At 37.1% G+C, this 26,554-nt stretch overlaps 4 non-coding genes across 4 annotated transcripts; all 4 read right to left on the bottom strand.

Moving 5' to 3' along the window:
- Positions 1-2,193: 2,193 nt before the first annotated feature.
- TRNAF-GAA (transfer RNA phenylalanine (anticodon GAA)) lies at positions 2,194-2,284 on the bottom strand. The gene has a single exon. It is a non-coding gene; the product is annotated as a tRNA-Phe (tRNA).
- A 4,192-nt stretch (positions 2,285-6,476) lies between these two features.
- Positions 6,477-6,554, bottom strand: TRNAF-GAA (transfer RNA phenylalanine (anticodon GAA)). The gene has a single exon. It is a non-coding gene; the product is annotated as a tRNA-Phe (tRNA).
- A 10,169-nt stretch (positions 6,555-16,723) lies between these two features.
- TRNAF-GAA (transfer RNA phenylalanine (anticodon GAA)) lies at positions 16,724-16,801 on the bottom strand. The gene has a single exon. It is a non-coding gene; the product is annotated as a tRNA-Phe (tRNA).
- Positions 16,802-20,139: 3,338 nt separating this feature from the next.
- On the bottom strand, positions 20,140-20,217 carry TRNAF-GAA (transfer RNA phenylalanine (anticodon GAA)). The gene has a single exon. It is a non-coding gene; the product is annotated as a tRNA-Phe (tRNA).
- Positions 20,218-26,554: the final 6,337 nt, after the last annotated feature.

Genomic DNA, 26,554 nt, shown 5'->3' with positions numbered 1-26,554 from the left:
TGTCTCATTCACAAATTACGTAAATCAGTTTCCTGGCACCAGGAACCAGAGTATCCAGCTGACCAGTGGGACTATGCTGACCTGGAATGTTATCGATATAAGTTTATAGAAAACAAAATATATTTACACATTATTTCCACAATGAGAATATACATGTATTACCGTCTACGCAAAACTGCCTTTTGGAATACTCTGATACCAACCCTCGGTAAAACGCCGTATTTTGGCCGCTTTGGTTAGTACTCTCCAGTATCTCTAAACGTTCCTAACATTTGTATCACGATTTGTTTTTGGGTAATAGTGTTATTCGTTTTTTTGGTGATCTGATATTTTTTGGACGTATACGCCGTACACAAGTATCTTTGTCGTCAAACCAGTAACTTTCATAAACATATTATAAATATGCATACACTACTAGTATTTAAACTTAACTATTGAAAGAGTTAATTAAAAAAATCAGGAGAAAAGAGTAAAAAAGTATAATCTGCCGAAACCCGAGACAGTTCTGTCAGGTTCGTGCGAACCCGCCGGGGTATTGAACCAGGGACCTTTAGATCTTCAGTCTAACGCTCTCCCAACTGAGCTATTTCGGCAACGAAACAGTATTTGGCTATTCACACTCATCTCGCATATTTTGGATTGTTCAAAGTGGGAAACTGTTAATAATAGCGAGAAAGCTAATGTTATTTATTTCTGGAATATTATACGTAGCCGATCACAATTTCAGTTTAAATTGCCAGCTGATAGTAATGAGTATACCATGGAACTACAATTGGATGGGTTTTAGTTCCATGGTTGAACTCATGGTAGTCAATGCGTAATTGGTGAATGAGAACGAATGGTAACAGGTGTTTTGTCTCATTCACAAATTACGTAAATCAGTTTCCTGGCACCAGGAACCAGAGTATCCAGCTGACCAGTGGGACTATGCTGACCTGGAATGTTATCGATATAAGTTTATAGAAAACAAAATATATTTACACATTATTTCCACAATGAGAATATACATGTATTACCGTCTACGCAAAACTGCCTTTTGGAATACTCTGATACCAACCCTCGGTAAAACGCCGTATTTTGGCCGCTTTGGTTAGTACTCTCCAGTATCTCTAAACGTTCCTAACATTTGTATCACGATTTGTTTTTGGGTAATAGTGTTATTCGTTTTTTTGGTGATCTGATATTTTTTGGACGTATACGCCGTACACAAGTATCTTTGTCGTCAAACCAGTAACTTTCATAAACATATTATAAATATGCATACACTACTAGTATTTAAACTTAACTATTGAAAGAGTTAATTAAAAAAATCAGGAGAAAAGAGTAAAAAAGTATAATCTGCCGAAACCCGGGACAGTTCTGTCAGGTTCGTGCGAACCCGCCGGGGTATTGAACCAAGGACCTTTAGATCTTCAGTCTAACGCTCTCCCAACTGAGCTATTTCGGCAACGAAACAGTATTTGGCTATTCACACTCATCTCGCATATTTTGGATTGTTCAAAGTGGGAAACTGTTAATAATAGCGAGAAAGCTAATGTTATTTATTTCTGGAATATTATACGTAGCCGATCACAATTTCAGTTTAAATTGCCAGCTGATAGTAATGAGTATACCATGGAACTACAATTGGATGGGTTTTAGTTCCATCGTTGAACTCATGGTAGTCAATGCGTAATTGGTGAATGAGAACGAATGGTAACAGGTGTTTTGTCTCATTCACAAATTACGTAAATCAGTTTCCTGGCACCAGGAACTAGAGTATCCAGCTGACCAGTGGGACTGTGCTGACCTGGAATGTTATCGATATAAGTTTATAGAAAACAAAATATATTAACACATTATTTCCACAATGAGAATATACATGTATTACCGTCTACGCAAAACTGCCTTTTGGAATACTCTGATATCAACCCTCGGTAAAACGCCGTATTTTGGCCGCTTTGGTTAGTACTCTCCAGTATCTCTAAACGTTCCTAACATTTGTATCACGATTTGTTTTTGGGTAATAGTGTTATTCGTTTTTTTGGTGATCTGATATTTTTTGGACGTATACGCCGTACACAAGTATCTTTGTCGTCAAACCAGTAACTTTCATAAACATATTATAAATATGCATACACTACTAGTATTTAAACTTAACTATTGAAAGAGTTAATTAAAAAAATCAGGAGAAAAGAGTAAAAAAGTATAATCTGCCGAAACCCGGGACAGTTCTGTCAGGTTCGTGCGAACCAGGGACCTTTAGATCTTCAGTCTAACGCTCTCCCAACTGAGCTATTTCGGCAACGAAACAGTATTTGGCTATTCACACTCATCTCGCATATTTTGGATTGTTCAAAGTGGGAAACTGTTAATAATAGCGAGAAAGCTAATGTTATTTATTTCTGGAATATTATACGTAGCCGATCACAATTTCAGTTTAAATTGCCAGCTGATAGTAATGAGTATACCATGGAACTACAATTGGATGGGTTTTAGTTCCATCGTTGAACTCATGGTAGTCAATGCGTAATTGGTGAATGAGAACGAATGGTAACAGGTGTTTTGTCTCATTCACAAATTACGTAAATCAGTTTCCTGGCACCAGGAACTAGAGTATCCAGCTGACCAGTGGGACTGTGCTGACCTGGAATGTTATCGATATAAGTTTATAGAAAACAAAATATATTAACACATTATTTCCACAATGAGAATATACATGTATTACCGTCTACGCAAAACTGCCTTTTGGAATACTCTGATATCAACCCTCGGTAAAACGCCGTATTTTGGCCGCTTTGGTTAGTACTCTCCAGTATCTCTAAACGTTCCTAACATTTGTATCACGATTTGTTTTTGGGTAATAGTGTTATTCGTTTTTTTGGTGATCTGATATTTTTTGGACGTATACGCCGTACACAAGTATCTTTGTCGTCAAACCAGTAACTTTCATAAACATATTATAAATATGCATACACTACTAGTATTTAAACTTAACTATTGAAAGAGTTAATTAAAAAAATCAGGAGAAAAGAGTAAAAAAGTATAATCTGCCGAAACCCGGGACAGTTCTGTCAGGTTCGTGCGAACCCGCCGGGGTATTGAACCAGGGACCTTGAGATCTTCAGTCTAACGCTCTCCCAACTGAGCTATTTCGGCAACGAAACAGTATTTGGCTATTCACACTCATCTCGCATATTTTGGATTGTTCAAAGTGGGAAACTGTTAATAATAGCGAGAAAGCTAATGTTATTTATTTCTGGAATATTATACGTAGCCGATCACAATTTCAGTTTAAATTGCCAGCTGATAGTAATGAGTATACCATGGAACTACAATTGGATGGGTTTTAGTTCCATGGTTGAACTCATGGTAGTCAATGCGTAATTGGTGAATGAGAACGAATGGTAACAGGTGTTTTGTCTCATTCACAAATTACGTAAATCAGTTTCCTGGCACCAGGAACCAGAGTATCCAGCTGACCAGTGGGACTATGCTGACCTGGAATGTTATCGATATAAGTTTATAGAAAACAAAATATATTTACACATTATTTCCACAATGAGAATATACATGTATTACCGTCTACGCAAAACTGCCTTTTGGAATACTCTGATACCAACCCTCGGTAAAACGCCGTATTTTGGCCGCTTTGGTTAGTCCTCTCCAGTATCTCTAAACGTTCCTAACATTTGTATCACGATTTGTTTTTGGGTAATAGTGTTATTCGTTTTTTTGGTGATCTGATATTTTTTGGACGTATACGCCGTACACAAGTATCTTTGTCGTCAAACCAGTAACTTTCATAAACATATTATAAATATGCATACACTACTAGTATTTAAACTTAACTATTGAAAGAGTTAATTAAAAAAATCAGGAGAAAAGAGTTAAAAAGTATAATCTGCCGAAACCCGGGACAGTTCTGTCAGGTTCGTGCGAACCCGCCGGGGTATTGAACCAGGGACCTTTAGATCTTCAGTCTAACGCTCTCCCAACTGAGCTATTTCGGCAACGAAACAGTATTTGGCTATTCACACTCATCTCGCATATTTTGGATTGTTCAAAGTGGGAAACTGTTAATAATAGCGAGAAAGCTAATGTTATTTATTTCTGTTATATTATACGTAGCCGATCACAATTTCAGTTTAAATTGCCAGCTGATAGTAATGAGTATACCATGGAACTACAATTGGATGGGTTTTAGTTCCATGGTTGAACTCATGGTAGTCAATGCGTAATTGGTGAATGAGAACGAATGGTAACAGGTGTTTTGTCTCATTCACAAATTACGTAAATCAGTTTCCTGGCACCAGGAACCAGAGTATCCAGCTGACCAGTGGGACTATGCTGACCTGGAATGTTATCGATATAAGTTTATAGAAAAGAAAATATATTAACACATTATTTCCACAAGGAGAATATACATGTATTACCGTCTCCGCAAAACTGCCTTTTGGAATACTCTGATACCAACCCTCGGTAAAACGCCGTATTTTGGCCGCTTTGGTTAGTACTCTCCAGTATCTCTAAACGTTCCTAACATTTGTATCACGATTTGGTTTTGGGTAATAGTGTTATTCGTTTTTTTGGTGATCTGATATTTTTTGGACGTATACGCCGTACACAAGTCTCTTTGTCGTCAAACCAGTAACTTTGATAAACATATTATAAATATGCATACACTACTAGTATTTAAACTTAACTATTGAAATAGTTAATTAAAAAAATCAGGAGAAAAGAGTAAAAAAGTGTAATCTGCCGAAACCCGGGACAGTTCTGTCAGGTTCGTGCGAACCCGCCGGGGTATTGAACCAGGGACCTTTAGATCTTCAGTCTAACGCTCTCCCAACTGAGCTATTTCGGCAACGAAACAGTATTTGGCTATTCACACTCATCTCGCATATTTTGGATTGTTCAAAGTGGGAAACTGTTAATAATAGCGAGAAAGCTAATGTTATTTATTTCTGGAATATTATACGTAGCCGATCACAATTTCAGTTTAAATTGCCAGCTGATAGTAATGAGTATACCATGGAACTACAATTGGATGGGTTTTAGTTCCATGGTTGAACTCATGGTAGTCAATGCGTAATTGTTGAATGAGAACGAATGGTAACAGGTGTTTTGTCTCATTCACAAATTACGTAAATCAGTTTCCTGGCACCAGGAACTAGAGTATCCAGCTGACCAGTGGGACTGTGCTGACCTGGAATGTTATCGATATAAGTTTATAGATAACAAAATATATTAACACATTATTTCCACAATGAGAATATACATGTATTACCGTCTACGCAAAACTGCCTTTTGGAATACTCTGATACCAACCCTCGGTAAAACGCCGTATTTTGGCCGCTTTGGTTAGTACTCTCCAGTATCTCTAAACGTTCCTAACATTTGTATCACGATTTGGTTTTGGGTAATAGTGTTATTCGTTTTTTTGGTGATCTGATATTTTTTGGACGTATACGCCGTACACAAGTCTCTTTGTCGTCAAACCAGTAACTTTGATAAACATATTATAAATATGCATACACTACTAGTATTTAAACTTAACTATTGAAATAGTTAATTAAAAAAATCAGGAGAAAAGAGTAAAAAAGTGTAATCTGCCGAAACCCGGGACAGTTCTGTCAGGTTCGTGCGAACCCGCCGGGGTATTGAACCAGGGACCTTTAGATCTTCAGTCTAACGCTCTCCCAACTGAGCTATTTCGGCAACGAAACAGTATTTGGCTATTCACACTCATCTCGCATATTTTGGATTGTTCAAAGTGGGAAACTGTTAATAATAGCGAGAAAGCTAATGTTATTTATTTCTGGAATATTATACGTAGCCGATCACAATTTCAGTTTAAATTGCCAGCTGATAGTAATGAGTATACCATGGAACTACAATTGGATGGGTTTTAGTTCCATGGTTGAACTCATGGTAGTCAATGCGTAATTGGTGAATGAGAACGAATGGTAACAGGTGTTTTGTCTCATTCACAAATTACGTAAATCAGTTTCCTGGCACCAGGAACCAGAGTATCCAGCTGACCAGTGGGACTATGCTGACCTGGAATGTTATCGATATAAGTTTATAGAAAACAAAATATATTAACACATTATTTCCACAAGGAGAATATACATGTATTACCGTCTACGCAAAACTGCCTTTTGGATTACTCTGATACCAACCCTCGGTAAAACGCCGTATTTTGGCCGCTTTGGTTAGTACTCTCCAGTATCTCTAAACGTTCCTAACATTTGTATCACGATTTGGTTTTGGGTAATAGTGTTATTCGTTTTTTTGGTGATCTGATATTTTTTGGACGTATACGCCGTACACAAGTCTCTTTGTCGTCAAACCAGTAACTTTGATAAACATATTATAAATATGCATACACTACTAGTATTTAAACTTAACTATTGAAATAGTTAATTAAAAAAATCAGGAGAAAAGAGTAAAAAAGTGTAATCTGCCGAAACCCGGGACAGTTCTGTCAGGTTCGCGCGAACCCGCCGGGGTATTGAACCAGGGACCTTTAGATCTTCAGTCTAACGCTCTCCCAACTGAGCTATTTCGGCAACGAAACAGTATTTGGCTATTCACACTCATCTCGCATATTTTGGATTGTTCAAAGTGGGAAACTGTTAATAATAGCGAGAAAGCTAATGTTATTTATTTCTGGAATATTATACGTAGCCGATCACAATTTCAGTTTAAATTGCCAGCTGATAGTAATGAGTATACCATGGAACTACAATTGGATGGGTTTTAGTTCCATGGTTGAACTCATGGTAGTCAATGCGTAATTGGTGAATGAGAACGAATGGTAACAGGTGTTTTGTCTCATTCACAAATTACGTAAATCAGTTTCCTGGCACCAGGAACTAGAGTATCCAGCTGACCAGTGGGACTGTGCTGACCTGGAATGTTATCGATATAAGTTTATAGATAACAAAATATATTAACACATTATTTCCACAATGAGAATATACATGTATTACCGTCTACGCAAAACTGCCTTTTGGAATACTCTGATACCAACCCTCGGTAAAACGCCGTATTTTGGCCGCTTTGGTTAGTACTCTCCAGTATCTCTAAACGTTCCTAACATTTGTATCACGATTTGGTTTTGGGTAATAGTGTTATTCGTTTTTTTGGTGATCTGATATTTTTTGGACGTATACGCCGTACACAAGTCTCTTTGTCGTCAAACCAGTAACTTTGATAAACATATTATAAATATGTATACACTACTAGTATTTAAACTTAACTATTGAAATAGTTAATTAAAAAAATCAGGAGAAAAGAGTAAAAAAGTGTAATCTGCCGAAACCCGGGACAGTTCTGTCAGGTTCGTGCGAACCCGCCGGGGTATTGAACCAGGGACCTTTAGATCTTCAGTCTAACGCTCTCCCAACTGAGCTATTTCGGCAACGAAACAGTATTTGGCTATTCACACTCATCTCGCATATTTTGGATTGTTCAAAGTGGGAAACTGTTAATAATAGCGAGAAAGCTAATGTTATTTATTTCTGGAATATTATACGTAGCCGATCACAATTTCAGTTTAAATTGCCAGCTGATAGTAATGAGTATACCATGGAACTACAATTGGATGGGTTTTAGTTCCATGGTTGAACTCATGGTAGTCAATGCGTAATTGGTGAATGAGAACGAATGGTAACAGGTGTTTTGTCTCATTCACAAATTACGTAAATCAGTTTCCTGGCACCAGGAACCAGAGTATCCAGCTGACCTGTGGGACTATGCTGACCTGGAATGTTATCGATATAAGTTTATAGAAAACAAAATATATTTACACATTATTTCCACAATGAGAATATACATGTATTACCGTCTACGCAAAACTGCCTTTTGGAATACTCTGATACCAACCCTCGGTAAAACGTCGTATTTTGGCCGCTTTGGTTAGTACTCTCCAGTATCTCTAAACGTTCCTAACATTTGTATCACGATTTGTTTTTGGGTAATAGTGTTATTCGTTTTTTTGGTGATCTGATATTTTTTGGACGTATACGCCGTACACAAGTATCTTTGTCGTCAAACCAGTAACTTTGATAAACATATTATACATATGCATACACTACTGGTATTTAAACATAACTATTGAAACAGTTAATTAAAAAAATCAGGAGAAAAGAGTAAAAAAGTATAAACTGCCGAAACCCGGGACAGTTGTGTCAGGCTCGTTGAACCCGCCGGGGTATTGAACCAGGGACCTTTAGATCTTCAGTCTAACGCTCTCCCAACTGAGCTTTTTCGGCAACGAAACGATATCTGGCTATTCACACTCATCTCGCATATTTTGGATTGTTCAAAGTGGGAAACGGTTAATAATAGCAAGAACGCTAATGTTATTTATTTCTGGAATATTATACGTAGCCGATCACAATTTCAGTTTAAATTGCCAGCTGATAGTAATGAGTATACCATGGAACTACAATTGGATGGGATTTAGTTCCATGGTTGAACTCATGGTAGTCAATGCGTAATTGGTGAATGAGAACGAATGGTAACAGGTGTTTTGTCTCATTCACAAATTACGTAAATCAGTTTCCTGGCACCAGGAACCAGAGTATCCAGCTGACCAATGGGACTATGCTGACCTGGAATGTTATCGATATAAGTTTATAGAAAACAAAATATATTTACACATTATTTCCACAATGAGAATATACATGTATTACCGTCTACGCAAAACTGCCTTTTGGAATACTCTGATACCAACCCTCGGTAAAACGCCGTATTTTGGCCGCTTTGGTTAGTACTCTCCAGTATCTGTAAACGTTCCTAACATTTGTATTACGATTTGTTTTTGGGTAATAGTGTTATTCGTTTTTTTGGTGATCTGATATTTTTTGGACGTATACGCCGTACACAAGTCTCTTTGTCGTCAAACCAGTAACTTTGATAAACATATTATACATATGCATACACTACTAGTATTTAAACATAACTATTGAAAGAGTTAATTAAAAAAATCAGGAGAAAAGAGTAAAAAAATATCATCTGCCAAAACCCGGGACAGTTCCGTCAGGCTCGTGCGAATCCGCCGGGGTATTGAACCAGGAAACTTTAGATCTTCAGTCTAACGCTCTCCCAACTGAGCTATTTCGGCAACGAAACAATATCTGGCTATTCACACTCATCTCGCATATTTTGGATTGTTCAAAGTGGGAAACGGTTAATAATAGCGAGAAAGCTAATGTTATTTATTTCTGGAATATTATACGTAGCCGATCACAATTTCAGTTTAAATTGCCAGCTGATAGTAATGAGTATACCATGGAACTACAATTGGATGGGTTTTAGTTCCATGGTTGAACTCATGGTAGTCAATGCGTAATTGGTGAATGAGAACGAATTGTAACAGGTGTTTTGTCTCATTCACAAATTACGTAAATCAGTTTCCTGGCACCAGGAACCAGAGTATCCAGCTGACCAGTGGGACTATGCTGACCTGGAATGTTATCGATATAAGTTTATAGAAAACAAAATATATTTACACATTATTTCCACAATGAGAATATACATGTATTACCGTCTACGCAAAACTGCCTTTTGGAATACTCTGATACCAACCCTCGGTAAAACGTCGTATTTTGGCCGCTTTGGTTAGTACTCTCCAGTATCTCTAAACGTTCCTAACATTTGTATCACGATTTGTTTTTGGGTAATAGTGTTATTCGTTTTTTTGGTGATCTGATATTTTTTGGACGTATACGCCGTACACAAGTATCTTTGTCGTCAAACCAGTAACTTTGATAAACATATTATACATATGCATACACTACTGGTATTTAAACATAACTATTGAAAGAGTTAATTAAAAAAATCAGGAGAAAAGAGTAAAAAAGTATAATCTGCCGAAACCCGGGACAGTTCTGTCAGGCTCGTGCGAACCCGCCGAGGTATTGAACCAGGGACCTTTAGATATTCAGTCTAACGCTGTCGCAACTGAGCTATTTCGGCAACGAAACAGTATTTGGCTATTCACACTCATCTCGCATATTTTGGATTGTTCAAAGTGGGAAACTGTTAATAATAGCGAGAAAGCTAATGTTATTTATTTCTGGAATATTACACGTAGCCGATCACAATTTCAGTTTAAATTGCTAGCTGATAGTAATGAGTATACCATGGAACTACAATTGGATGGGTTTTAGTTCCATGGTTGAACTCATGGTAGTCAATGCGTAATTGGTGAATGAGAACGAATGGTAACAGGTGTTTTGTCTCATTCACAAATTACGTAAATCAGTTTCCTGGCACCAGGAACCAGAGTATCCAGCTGACCAGTGGGACTATGCTGACCTGGAATGTTATCGATATAAGTTTATAGAAAACAAAATATATTTACACATTATTTCCACAATGAGAATATACATGTATTACCGTCTACGCAAAACTGCCTTTTGGAATACTCTGATACCAACCCTCGGTAAAACGTCGTATTTTGGCCGCTTTGGTTAGTACTCTCCAGTATCTCTAAACGTTCCTAACATTTGTATCACGATTTGTTTTTGGGTAATAGTGTTATTCGTTTTTTTGGTGATCTGATATTTTTTTGGACGTATACGCCGTACACAAGTCTCTTTGTCGTCAAATCAGTAACTTTGATAAACATATTATACATATGCATACACTACTAGTATTTAAACATAACTATTGAAACAGTTAATTAAAAAAATCAGGAGAAAAGAGTAAAAAAGTATAAACTGCCGAAACCCGGGACAGTTGTGTCAGGCTCGTTGAACCCGCCGGGGTATTGAACCAGGGACCTTTAGATCTTCAGTCTAACGCTCTCCCAACTGAGCTATTTCGGCAACTAAACAGTGTTTGGCTATTCACACTCATCTCGTATATTTTGGATTGTTCAAAGTGGGAAACTGTTAATAATAGCGAGAAAGCTAATGTTATTTATTTCTGGAATATTATACGTAGCCGATCACAATTTCAGTTTAAATTGCCAGCTGATAGTAATGAGTATACCATGGAACTACAATTGGATGGGTTTTAGTTCCATGGTTGAACTCATGGTAGTCAATGCGTAATTGGTGAATGAGAACGAATGGTAACAGGTGTTTTGTCTCATTCACAAATTACGTAAATCAGTTTCCTGGCACCAGGAACCAGAGTATCCAGCTGACCAGTGGGACTGTGCTGACCTGGAATGTTATCGATATAAGTTTATAGAAAACAAAATATATTTACACATTATTTCCACAATGAGAATATACATGTATTACCGTCTACGCAAAACTGCCTTTTGGAATACTCTGATACCAACCCTCGGTAAAACGCCGTATTTTGGCCGCTTTGGTTAGTACTCTCCAGTATCTCTAAATGTTCCTAACATTTGTATCACGATTTGTTTTTGGGTAATAGTGTTATTCGTTTTTTTGGTGATCTGATATTTTTTGGACGTATACGCCGTACACAAGTCTCTTTGTCGTCAAACCAGTAACTTTGATAAACATATTATAAATATGCATACACTACTAGTATTTAAACTTAACTATTGAAACAGTTAATTAAACAAATCAGGAGAAAAGAGTAAAAAAGTATAATCTGCCGAAACCCGGGACAGTTCTGTCAGGTTCGTGCGAACCCGCCGGGGTATTGAACCAGGGACCTTTAGATCTTCAGTCTAACGCTCTCCCAACTGAGCTATTTCGGCAACGAAACAGTATTTGGCTATTCACACTCATCTCGCATATTTTGGATTGTTCAAAGTGGGAAACTGTTAATAATAGCGAGAAAGCTAATGTTATTTATTTCTGGAATATTATACGTAGCCGATCACAATTTCAGTTTAAATTGCCAGCTGATAGTAATGAGTATACCATGGAACTACAATTGGATGGATTTTAGTTCCATGGTTGAACTCATGGTAGTCAATGCGTAATTGGTGAATGAGAACGAATGGTAACAGGTGTTTTGTCTCATTCACAAATTACGTAAATCAGTTTCCTGGCACCAGGAACCAGAGTATCCAGCTGACCAGTGGGACTGTGCTGACCTGGAATGTTATCGATATAAGTTTATAGAAAACAAAATATATTTACACATTATTTCCACAATGAGAATATACATGTATTACCGTCTACGCAAAACTGCCTTTTGGAATACTCTGATACCAACCCTCGGTAAAACGCCGTATTTTGGCCGCTTTGGTTAGTACTCTCCAGTATCTCTAAATGTTCCTAACATTTGTATCACGATTTGTTTTTGGGTAATAGTGTTATTCGTTTTTTTGGTGATCTGATATTTTTTGGACGTATACGCCGTACACAAGTCTCTTTGTCGTCAAACCAGTAACTTTGATAAACATATTATAAATATGCATACACTACTAGTATTTAAACTTAACTATTGAAACAGTTAATTAAACAAATCAGGAGAAAAGAGTAAAAAAGTATAATGTGCCGAAATCCGGGACAGTTCTGTCAGGTTCGTGCGAACCCGCCGGGGTATTGAACCAGGGACCTTTAGATCTTCAGTCTAACGCTCTCCCAACTGAGCTATTTCGGCAACGAAACAGTATTTGGCTATTCACACTCATCTCGCATATTTTGGATTGTTCAAAGTGGGAAACTGTTAATAATAGCGAGAAAGCTAATGTTATTTATTTCTGGAATATTATACGTAGCCGATCACAATTTCAGTTTAAATTGCCAGCTGATAGTAATGAGTATACCATGGAACTACAATTGGATGGATTTTAGTTCCATGGTTGAACTCATGGTAGTCAATGCGTAATTGGTGAATGAGAACGAATGGTAACAGGTGTTTTGTCTCATTCACAAATTACGTAAATCAGTTTCCTGGCACCAGGAACCAGAGTATCCAGCTGACCAGTGGGACTATGCTGACCTGGAATGTTATCGATATAAGTTTATAGAAAACAAAATATATTTACACATTATTTCCACAATGAGAATGTACATGTATTACCATCTACGCAAAACTGCCTTTTGGAATACTCTGATACCAACCCTCGGTAAAACGCCGTATTTTGGCCGCTTTGGTTAGTACTCTCCAGTATCTCTAAGCGTTCCTAACATTTGTATCACGATTTGTTTTTGGGTAATAGTGTTATTCGTTTTTTTGGTGATCTGATATTTTTTGGACGTATACGCCGTACACAAGTCTCTTTGTCGTCAAACCAGTAACTTTGATAAACATATTATAAATATGCATACACTACTAGTATTTAAACATAACTATTGAAAGAGTTAATTAAAAAAATCAGGAGAAAAGAGTAAAAAAGTATAATCTGCCGAAACCCGGGACTGTTCTGTCAGGTTCGTGCGAACCCGCCGGGGTATTGAACCAGGGACCTTTAGATCTTCAGTCTAACGCTCTCCCAACTGAGCTATTTCGGCAACGAAACAGTATTTGGCTATTCACACTCATCTCGCATATTTTGGATTGTTCAAAGTGGGAAACTGTTAATAATAGCGAGAAAGCTAATGTTATTTATTTCTGTTATATTATACGTAGCCGATCACAATTTCAGTTTAAATTGCCAGCTGATAGTAATGAGTATACCATGGAACTACAATTGGATGGGTTTTAGTTCCATGGTTGAACTCATGGTAGTCAATGCGTAATTGGTGAATGAGAACGAATGGTAACAGGTGTTTTGTCTCATTCACAAATTACGTAAATCAGTTTCCTGGCACCAGGAACCAGAGTATCCAGCTGACCAGTGGGACTATGCTGACCTGGAATGTTATCGATATAAGTTTATAGAAAACAAAATATATTAACACATTATTTCCACAATGAGAATATACATGTATTACCGTCTACGCAAAACTGCCTTTTGGAATACTCTGATATCAACCCTCGGTAAAACGCCGTATTTTGGCCGCTTTGGTTAGTACTCTCCAGTATCTCTAAACGTTCCTAACATTTGTATCACGATTTGTTTTTGGGTAATAGTGTTATTCGTTTTTTTGGTGATCTGATATTTTTTGGACGTATACGCCGTACACAAGTATCTTTGTCGTCAAACCAGTAACTTTCATAAACATATTATACATATGCATACACTACTAGTATTTAAACATAACTATTGAAAGAGTTAATTAAAAAAATCAGGAGAAAAGAGTAAAAAAATATAATCTGCCGAAACCCGGGACAGTTCTGTCAGGCTCGTGCGAACCCGCCGGGGTATTGAACCAGGGACCTTTAGATCTTCAGTCTAACGCTCTCCCAACTGAGCTATTTCGGCAACGAAACAGTATTTGGCTATTCACACTCATCTCGCATATTTTGGATTGTTCAAAGTGGGAAACTGTTAATAATAGCGAGAAAGCTAATGTTATTTATTTCTGTTATATTATACGTAGCCGATCACAATTTCAGTTTAAATTGCCAGCTGATAGTAATGAGTATACCATGGAACTACAATTGGATGGGTTTTAGTTCCTCGGTTGAACTCATGGTAGTCAATGCGTAATTGGTGAATGAGAACGAATGGTAACAGGTGTTTTGTCTCATTCACAAATTACGTAAATCAGTTTTCTGGCACCAGGAACCAGAGTATCCAGCTGACCAGTGGGACTATGCTGACCTGGAATGTTATCGATATAAGTTTATAGAAAACAAAATATATTAACACATTATTTCCACAAGGAGAATATACATGTATTACCGTCTACGCAAAACTGCCTTTTGGAATACTCTGATACCAACCCTCGGTAAAACGCCGTATTTTGGCCGCTTTGGTTAGTACTCTCCAGTATCTCTAAACGTTCCTAACATTTGTATCACGATTTGGTTTTGGGTAATAGTGTTATTCGTTTTTTTGGTGATCTGATATTTTTTGGACGTATACGCCGTACACAAGTCTCTTTGTCGTCAAACCAGTAACTTTGATAAACATATTATAAATATGCATACACTACTAGTATTTAAACTTAACTATTGAAATAGTTAATTAAAAAAATCAGGAGAAAAGAGTAAAAAAGTGTAATCTGCCGAAACGCGGGACAGTTCTGTCAGGTTCGTGCGAACCCGCCGGGGTATTGAACCAGGGACCTTTAGATCTTCAGTCTAACGCTCTCCCAACTGAGCTATTTCGGCAACGAAACAGTATTTGGCTATTCACACTCATCTCGCATATTTTGGATTGTTCAAAGTGGGAAACTGTTAATAATAGCGAGAAAGCTAATGTTATTTATTTCTGGAATATTATACGTAGCCGATCACAATTTCAGTTTAAATTGCCAGCTGATAGTAATGAGTATACCATGGAACTACAATTGGATGGGTTTTAGTTCCATGGTTGAACTCATGGTAGTCAATGCGTAATTGTTGAATGAGAACGAATGGTAACAGGTGTTTTGTCTCATTCACAAATTACGTAAATCAGTTTCCTGGCACCAGGAACTAGAGTATCCAGCTGACCAGTGGGACTGTGCTGACCTGGAATGTTATCGATATAAGTTTATAGATAACAAAATATATTAACACATCATTTCCACAATGAGAATATACATGTATTACCGTCTACGCAAAACTGCCTTTTGGAATACTCTGATACCAACCCTCGGTAAAACGCCGTATTTTGGCCGCTTTGGTTAGTACTCTCCAGTATCTCTAAACGTTCCTAACATTTGTATCACGATTTGGTTTTGGGTAATAGTGTTATTCGTTTTTTTGGTGATCTGATATTTTTTGGACGTATACGCCGTACACAAGTCTCTTTGTCGTCAAACCAGTAACTTTGATAAACATATTATAAATATGCATACACTACTAGTATTTAAACTTAACTATTGAAATAGTTAATTAAAAAAATCAGGAGAAAAGAGTAAAAAAGTGTAATCTGCCGAAACCCGGGACAGTTCTGTCAGGTTCGTGCGAACCCGCCGGGGTATTGAACCAGGGACCTTTAGATCTTCAGTCTAACGCTCTCCCAACTGAGCTATTTCGGCAACGAAACAGTATTTGGCTATTCACACTCATCTCGCATATTTTGGATTGTTCAAAGTGGGAAACTGTTAATAATAGCGAGAAAGCTAATGTTATTTATTTCTGGAATATTATACGTAGCCGATCACAATTTCAGTTTAAATTGCCAGCTGATAGTAATGAGTATACCATGGAACTACAATTGGATGGGTTTTAGTTCCATGGTTGAACTCATGGTAGTCAATGCGTAATTGGTGAATGAGAACGAATGGTAACAGGTGTTTTGTCTCATTCACAAATTACGTAAATCAGTTTCCTGGCACCAGGAACCAGAGTATCCAGCTGACCAGTGGGACTATGCTGACCTGGAATGTTATCGATATAAGTTTATAGAAAACAAAATATATTAACACATTATTTCCACAAGGAGAATATACATGTATTACCGTCTACGCAAAACTGCCTTTTGGAATACTCTGATACCAACCCTCGGTAAAACGCCGTATTTTGGCCGCTTTGGTTAGTACTCTCCAGTATCTCTAAACGTTCCTAACATTTGTATCACGATTTGGTTTTGGGTAATAGTGTTATTCGTTTTTTTGGTGATCTGATATTTTTTGGACGTATACGCCGTACACAAGTCTCTTTGTCGTCAAACCAGTAACTTTGATAAACATATTATAAATATGCATACACTACTAGTATTTAAACTTAACTATTGAAATAGTTAATTAAAAAAATCAGGAGAAAAGAGTAAAAAAGTGTAATCTGCCGAAACCCGGGACAGTTCTGTCAGGTTCGCGCGAACCCGCCGGGGTATTGAACCAGGGACCTTTAGATCTTCAGTCTAACGCTCTCCCAACTGAGCTATTTCGGCAACGAAACAGTATTTGGCTATTCACACTCATCTCGCATATTTTGGATTGTTCAAAGTGGGAAACTGTTAATAATAGCGAGAAAGCTAATGTTATTTATTTCTGGAATATTATACGTAGCCGATCACAATTTCAGTTTAAATTGCCAGCTGATAGTAATGAGTATACCATGGAACTACAATTGGATGGGTTTTAGTTCCATGGTTGAACTCATGGTAGTCAATGCGTAATTGGTGAATGAGAACGAATGGTAACAGGTGTTTTGTCTCATTCACAAATTACGTAAATCAGTTTCCTGGCACCAGGAACTAGAGTATCCAGCTGACCAGTGGGACTGTGCTGACCTGGAATGTTATCGATATAAGTTTATAGATAACAAAATATATTAACACATTATTTCCACAATGAGAATATACATGTATTACCGTCTACGCAAAACTGCCTTTTGGAATACTCTGATACCAACCCTCGGTAAAACGCCGTATTTTGGCCGCTTTGGTTAGTACTCTCCAGTATCTCTAAACGTTCCTAACATTTGTATCACGATTTGGTTTTGGGTAATAGTGTTATTCGTTTTTTTGGTGATCTGATATTTTTTGGACGTATACGCCGTACACAAGTCTCTTTGTCGTCAAACCAGTAACTTTGATAAACATATTATAAATATGTATACACTACTAGTATTTAAACTTAACTATTGAAATAGTTAATTAAAAAAATCAGGAGAAAAGAGTAAAAAAGTGTAATCTGCCGAAACCCGGGACAGTTCTGTCAGGTTCGTGCGAACCCGCCGGGGTATTGAACCAGGGACCTTTAGATCTTCAGTCTAACGCTCTCCCAACTGAGCTATTTCGGCAACGAAACAGTATTTGGCTATTCACACTCATCTCGCATATTTTGGATTGTTCAAAGTGGGAAACTGTTAATAATAGCGAGAAAGCTAATGTTATTTATTTCTGGAATATTATACGTAGCCGATCACAATTTCAGTTTAAATTGCCAGCTGATAGTAATGAGTATACCATGGAACTACAATTGGATGGGTTTTAGTTCCATGGTTGAACTCATGGTAGTCAATGCGTAATTGGTGAATGAGAACGAATGGTAACAGGTGTTTTGTCTCATTCACAAATTACGTAAATCAGTTTCCTGGCACCAGGAACTAGAGTATCCAGCTGACCAGTGGGACTGTGCTGACCTGGAATGTTATCGATATAAGTTTATAGATAACAAAATATATTAACACATTATTTCCACAATGAGAATATACATGTATTACCGTCTACGCAAAACTGCCTTTTGGAATACTCTGATACCAACCCTCGGTAAAACGCCGTATTTTGGCCGCTTTGGTTAGTACTCTCCAGTATCTCTAAACGTTCCTAACATTTGTATCACGATTTGGTTTTGGGTAATAGTGTTATTCGTTTTTTTGGTGATCTGATATTTTTTGGACGTATACGCCGTACACAAGTCTCTTTGTCGTCAAACCAGTAACTTTGATAAACATATTATAAATATGCATACACTACTAGTATTTAAACTTAACTATTGAAATAGTTAATTAAAAAAATCAGGAGAAAAGAGTAAAAAAGTGTAATCTGCCGAAACCCGGGACAGTTCTGTCAGGTTCGTGCGAACCCGCCGGGGTATTGAACCAGGGACCTTTAGATCTTCAGTCTAACGCTCTCCCAACTGAGCTATTTCGGCAACGAAACAGTATTTGGCTATTCACACTCATCTCGCATATTTTGGATTGTTCAAAGTGGGAAACTGTTAATAATAGCGAGAAAGCTAATGTTATTTATTTCTGGAATATTATACGTAGCCGATCACAATTTCAGTTTAAATTGCCAGCTGATAGTAATGAGTATACCATGGAACTACAATTGGATGGGTTTTAGTTCCATGGTTGAACTCATGGTAGTCAATGCGTAATTGGTGAATGAGAACGAATGGTAACAGGTGTTTTGTCTCATTCACAAATTACGTAAATCAGTTTCCTGGCACCAGGAACCAGAGTATCCAGCTGACCAGTGGGACTATGCTGACCTGGAATGTTATCGATATAAGTTTATAGAAAACAAAATATATTAACACATTATTTCCACAATGAGAATATACATGTATTACCGTCTACGCAAAACTGCCTTTTGGAATACTCTGATACCAACCCTCGGTAAAACGCCGTATTTTGGCCGCTTTGGTTAGTACTCTCCAGTATCTCTAAACGTTCCTAACATTTGTATCACGATTTGGTTTTGGGTAATAGTGTTATTCGTTTTTTTGGTGATCTGATATTTTTTGGACGTATACGCCGTACACAAGTCTCTTTGTCGTCAAACCAGTAACTTTGATAAACATATTATAAATATGCATACACTACTAGTATTTAAACTTAACTATTGAAATAGTTAATTAAAAAAATCAGGAGAAAAGAGTAAAAAAGTGTAATCTGCCGAAACCCGGGACAGTTCTGTCAGGTTCGTGCGAACCCGCCGGGGTATTGAACCAGGGACCTTTAGATCTTCAGTCTAACGCTCTCCCAACTGAGCTATTTCGGCAACGAAACAGTATTTGGCTATTCACACTCATCTCGCATATTTTGGATTGTTCAAAGTGGGAAACTGTTAATAATAGCGAGAAAGCTAATGTTATTTATTTCTGGAATATTATACGTAGCCGATCACAATTTCAGTTTAAATTGCCAGCTGATAGTAATGAGTATACCATGGAACTACAATTGGATGGGTTTTAGTTCCATGGTTGAACTCATGGTAGTCAATGCGTAATTGGTGAATGAGAACGAATGGTAACAGGTGTTTTGTCTCATTCACAAATTACGTAAATCAGTTTCCTGGCACCAGGAACCAGAGTATCCAGCTGACCAGTGGGACTATGCTGACCTGGAATGTTATCGATATAAGTTTATAGAAAACAAAATATATTAACACATTATTTCCACAAGGAGAATATACATGTATTACCGTCTACGCAAAACTGCCTTTTGGAATACTCTGATACCAACCCTCGGTAAAACGCCGTATTTTGGCCGCTTTGGTTAGTACTCTCCAGTATCTCTAAACGTTCCTAACATTTGTATCACGATTTGGTTTTGGGTAATAGTGTTATTCGTTTTTTTGGTGATCTGATATTTTTTGGACGTATACGCCGTACACAAGTCTCTTTGTCGTCAAACCAGTAACTTTGATAAACATATTATAAATATGCATACACTACTAGTATTTAAACTTAACTATTGAAATAGTTAATTAAAAAAATCAGGAGAAAAGAGTAAAAAAGTGTAATCTGCCGAAACCCGGGACAGTTCTGTCAGGTTCGCGCGAACCCGCCGGGGTATTGAACCAGGGACCTTTAGATCTTCAGTCTAACGCTCTCCCAACTGAGCTATTTCGGCAACGAAACAGTATTTGGCTATTCACACTCATCTCGCATATTTTGGATTGTTCAAAGTGGGAAACTGTTAATAATAGCGAGAAAGCTAATGTTATTTATTTCTGGAATATTATACGTAGCCGATCACAATTTCAGTTTAAATTGCCAGCTGATAGTAATGAGTATACCATGGAACTACAATTGGATGGGCTTTAGTTCCATGGTTGAACTCATGGTAGTCAATGCGTAATTGGTGAATGAGAACGAATGGTAACAGGTGTTTTGTCTCATTCACAAATTACGTAAATCAGTTTCCTGGCACCAGGAACTAGAGTATCCAGCTGACCAGTGGGACTGTGCTGACCTGGAATGTTATCGATATAAGTTTATAGATAACAAAATATATTAACACATTATTTCCACAATGAGAATATACATGTATTACCGTCTACGCAAAACTGCCTTTTGGAATACTCTGATACCAACCCTCGGTAAAACGCCGTATTTTGGCCGCTTTGGTTAGTACTCTCCAGTATCTCTAAACGTTCCTAACATTTGTATCACGATTTGGTTTTGGGTAATTGTGTTATTCGTTTTTTTGGTGATCTGATATTTTTTGGACGTATACGCCGTACACAAGTCTCTTTGTCGTCAAACCAGTAACTTTGATAAACATATTATAAATATGTATACACTACTAGTATTTAAACTTAACTATTGAAATAGTTAATTAAAAAAATCAGGAGAAAAGAGTAAAAATGTGTAATCTGCCGAAACCCGGGACAGTTCTGTCAGGTTCGTGCGAACCCGCCGGGGTATTGAACCAGGGACCTTTAGATCTTCAGTTTAACGCTCTCCCAACTGAGCTATTTCGGCAACGAAACAGTATTTGGCTATTCACACTCATCTCGCATATTTTGGATTGTTCAAAGTGGGAAACTGTTAATAATAGCGAGAAAGCTAATGTTATTTATTTCTGGAATATTATACGTAGCCGATCACAATTTCAGTTTAAATTGCCAGCTGATAGTAATGAGTATACCATGGAACTACAATTGGATGGGTTTTAGTTCCATGGTTGAACTCATGGTAGTCAATGCGTAATTGGTGAATGAGAACGAATGGTAACAGGTGTTTTGTCTCATTCACAAATTACGTAAATCAGTTTCCTGGCACCAGGAACCAGAGTATCCAGCTGACCAGTGGGACTATGCTGACCTGGAATGTTATCGATATAAGTTTATAGAAAACAAAATATATTAACACATTATTTCCACAATGAGAATATACATGTATTACCGTCTACGCAAAACTGCCTTTTGGAATACTCTGATACCAACCCTCGGTAAAACGCCGTATTTTGGCCGCTTTGGTTAGTACTCTCCAGTATCTCTAAACGTTCCTAACATTTGTATCACGATTTGGTTTTGGGTAATAGTGTTATTCGTTTTTTTGGTGATCTGATATTTTTTGGACGTATACGCCGTACACAAGTATCTTTGTCGTCAAACCAGTAACTTTGATAAACATATTATACATATGCATACACTACTAGTATTTAAACATAACTATTGAAAGAGTTAATTAAAAAAATCAGGAGAAAAGAGTAAAAAAATATAATCTGCCGAAACCCGGGACAGTTCTGTCAGGCTCGTGCGAACCCGCCGGGGTATTGAACCAGGGACCTTTAGATCTTCAGTCTAACGCTCTCCCAACTGAGCTATTTCGGCAACGAAACAGTATTTGGCTATTCACACTCATCTCGCATATTTTGGATTGTTCAAAGTGGGAAACTGTTAATAATAGCGAGAAAGCTAATGTTATTTATTTCTGTTATATTATACGTAGCCGATCACAATTTCAGTTTAAATTGCCAGCTGATAGTAATGAGTATACCATGGAACTACAATTGGATGGGTTTTAGTTCCATGGTTGAACTCATGGTAGTCAATGCGTAATTGGTGAATGAGAACGAATGGTAACAGGTGTTTTGTCTCATTCACAAATTACGTAAATCAGTTTCCTGGCACCAGGAACCAGAGTATCCAGCTGACCAGTGGGACTATGCTGACCTGGAATGTTATCGATATAAGTTTATAGAAAACAAAATATATTAACACATTATTTCCACAATGAGAATATACATGTATTACCGTCTACGCAAAACTGCCTTTTGGAATACTCTGATACCAACCCTCGGTAAAACGCCGTATTTTGGCCGCTTTGGTTAGTACTCTCCAGTATCTCTAAACGTTCCTAACATTTGTATCACGATTTGGTTTTGGGTAAGAGTGTTATTCGTTTTTTTGGTGATCTGATATTTTTTGGACGTATACGCCGTACACAAGTATTTTTGTCGTCAAACCAGTAACTTTGATAAACATATTATACATATGCATACACTACTAGTATTTAAACATAACTATTGAAAGAGTTAATTAAAAAAATCAGGAGAAAAGAGTAAAAAAAATATAATCTGCCGAAACCCGGGACAGTTCTGTCAGGCTCGTGCGAACCCGCCGGGTTATTGAACCAGGGACCTTTAGATCTTCAGTCTAACGCTCTCCCAACTGAGCTATTTCGGCAACGAAACAGTATTTGGCTATTCACACTCATCTCGCATATTTTGGATTGTTCAAAGTGGGAAACTGTTAATAATAGCGAGAAAGCTAATGCTATTTATTTCTGGAATATTATACGTAGCCGATCACAATTTCAGTTTAAATTTCCAGCTGATAGTAATGAGTATACCATGGAACTACAATTGGATGGGTTTTAGTTCCATGGTTGAACTCATGGTAGTCAATGCGTAATTGTTGAATGAGAACGAATGGTAACAGGTGTTTTGTCTCATTCACAAAATACGTAAATCAGTTTCCTGGCACCAGGAACCAGAGTATCCAGCTGACCAGTGGGACTGTGCTGACCTGGAATGTTATCGATATAAGTTTATAGAAAACAAAATATATTTACACATTATTTCCACAATGAGAATATACATGTATTACCGTCTACGCAAAACTGCCTTTTGGAATACTCTGATACCAACCCTCGGTAAAACGCCGTATTTTGGCCGCTTTGGTTAGTACTCTCCAGTATCTCTAAACGTTCCTAACATTTGTATTACGATTTGTTTTTGGGTAATAGTGTTATTCGTTTTTTTGGTGATCTGATATTTTTTGGACGTATACGCCGTACACAAGTATCTTTGTCGTCAAACCAGTAACTTTGATAAACATATTATACATATGCATACACTACTAGTATTTAAACATAACTATTGAAAGAGTTAATTAAAAGAATCAGGAGAAAAGAGTAAAAAAATATAATCTGCCGAAACCCGGGACAGTTCTGTTAGGCCCGCGCGAACCCGCCGAGGTATTGAACCAGGGACCTTTAGATCTTCAGTCTAACGCTCTCCCAACTGAGCTATTTCGGCAACGAAACAGTATTTGGCTATTCACACTCATCTCGCATATTTTGGATTGTTCAAAGTGGGAAACTGTTAATAATAGCGAGAAAGCTAATGTTATTTATTTCTGGAATATTATACGTAGCCGATCACAATTTCAGTTTAAATTGCCAGCTGATAGTAATGAGTATACCATGGAACTACAATTGGATGGGTTTTAGTTCCATGGTTGAACTCATGGTACTCAATGGGTAATTGGTGAATGAGAACGAATGGTAACAGGTGTTTTGTCTCATTCACAAATTACGTAAATCAGTTTCCTGGCACCAGGAACCAGAGTATCCAGCTGACCAGTGGGACTGTGTTGACCTGGAATGTTATCGATATAAGTTTATAGAAAACAAAATATATTTACACATTTACACACCAGGAACCAGAGTATCCAGCTGACCATATCGTCGTGAAAACCAACATCAACAACTATTTTTTAGAGCGGGGGAGTCGTCATCTGCGCATGCGTCAGATGGCCATAGCCTGTCTTTGTTTCACAAGCGTTTACCCATGGGCCTTTGCGTTTTTGGAGTGTGTTGTTATCGTCGCTTGAGACTCAATTCCCGCGCGTGCGCAGGTGACGAATCTCCCGCTTAAATTTAGTATTTTGTCTTTTAGTTGGTTGCTAAGGGGTTGGTCAGTTACTTCGGCCTAGGGGGGTCGGCAGATTCCATTTTACCAGCTGTAAATCTCAGTTGACCCACCCCCCTATCAAATTAAAAAAAGTGGGTGACCCCTCCCCCCACATTATACTAGTATTTCAAAACTTAAAACATGCTGACCCCCCTAAAAAAAACAAAGAAACATTAACAGTTTTGGCTCTGACATGATTACAAAATGTATTATATGTGCATTGAAAATATCATGGTTTGCCATAATTTTGACATAATTTGTTAGCGTTTGCATTTAATAGACCTTAGGAGGGGAGGGGAAGCATAAAGCCAAAAAATGACTACAGAAAAGGCTGCAGGAAAGAGGGAAATCTATGCTGCTAAAGATAGTAAATGAAAGCAAAGCTGTGGAGTACTCACTCGATAAACGCCCTTATAGGAAAAGAGGATTTGAATCTAGGCTGTTTGAACTCTTTGAAAACTAAGTTGGATTTAAAATATCTTTCATATCTTATAGACCAGGAAAGCTTTACACCCGAAGCACAGTCTGTGCTTATGAAAACAAAGGAAACTTTGATTTTTGCTTAAATTTGTGTTGGATTTTGGTATTTTACAGAGCAAAATATGCATATTTAAAAGTTAAAAACAAAAACAACTATTTATTTATTTTTTCATCATTTATTTTAATTTATATATCAGCATTTTCACAAATTTAACTTTTGTTGATTTGCTGAACAATAACTGTCACTGCTCTTTGTACTAATTGCTGTGTTGTCTTTCCGTCTCCTGTTATAATTGGATAACCAGTAAATATCTTATACAATGGTGACTTCAGACTTTAAATAAAATAATCTGATATCAGCAGCACATGGACTTGGGATGTGTTTAAAACTTAACTGTATCATTAGGGTTCTAGCCGCATTGCATAATCTGTTAGTTATTTGGCAACTTTAACCTCAAAATATTTAGCCTATAACATTTCTTGCATCAACAAATTTATAGGCAATATAGGTAATAGTTACTATTAAGAACACATTTGTACGATTAACTTTTTTATCGTTTGTTCTGAAATAAAATTTTTAAAAATATATGCATGAGCGCGTGTGTGAATTCTGGAAAACATGATATCAAAAACAGGGTGCCCCCCATTCGCACAATCAAAAACAGGGTAACCCCCACTGATCCACCGACCCCCCCCCCTAGGCCGAAGTAGCTGACCAATCCCTAATCCAGACGTTTATGTTCCGTTTGTTCACAGACTTGTTGTCAGTCACAGTGTACAGCGCCACCATACGTTGTATTAGACATAAAATCTGTTCACCCAATCATTTCATCTTATTCTTAATTACATCATCAATATTCGTCAGTGTAAACTAAGATGAAAACGAAATTCCAGCTTATATCACAATACTGATATAAGATTACCCAAGGCATTACAATGTTCATTGGTCTAGTGTGTACAGTCGTAGAGTTCCGTGACGGTATGATAGCATTTTCAAGTTTTTTTGGGTGTTACAGTGCCGCATTTTGAGAAAATGTTCCTAATATTTTTCAAAAATCGCTACATTTAGAAAAATTAGGTTAGGAATTGCAAATGTTGTCACATCACGGTAACAAAAAGTATTCCATCCAATATCACCAGCCTACAATTTAAGATATGACATAATATATCTGCCATATGAACTAAAAAAAAAAAAAAAAAAAAACACACACACACACACAAAGGAAAATACTTAAATTACGGCATATTGTCCATTACACATTCTTGTAGTCTAATCAATACATAACATTGATCACCACAGAACACACAAATCAAATAGGAACCTTTAAATTACATAGATAGATTATGCACGTCTTAATTTTAAAGCGGGGGAGTCGTATTTTCGTACTAGCTGTAATCAATTGTTTTTATTTTCGTAAAAATGTAATTTAAGTAAATGAAAAACGTAAATTCGCAGACATGGGCAAGTTGTGAAATGTAAGCATCTATTTTATTCGTCCGTAATTTTTTGTAAGCGTATAAAGCATTTTCCAAATTAAATGTCATAATTCATACTCAATTTCCAATTTTGATTCTTAAACACAAATTATCAAAAGTATTATAAAAACGTAATTAGGAATTTGCTTTATCTGTAAAGTGTAAAAATCTATTTTTACTGCAAATGGAACTTTCATTTTATTTCATGTAAAAACGTAATATTCGTCAGTGCCCCCAGAGATCCCATATGAAACTTTCATGTCGTCGTTGGTGGCGGCCTACTAATACCGTCCTGGATAACTTGTGC

This window comes from Saccoglossus kowalevskii, chromosome 14 (genome assembly GCF_978046115.1).
Source record: "Saccoglossus kowalevskii chromosome 14, keSacKowa6.1, whole genome shotgun sequence".
In the NCBI taxonomy this organism is placed as follows: domain Eukaryota; kingdom Metazoa; phylum Hemichordata; class Enteropneusta; family Harrimaniidae; genus Saccoglossus; species Saccoglossus kowalevskii.
This window is presented reverse-complemented; position numbering and strand designations above follow the sequence as displayed.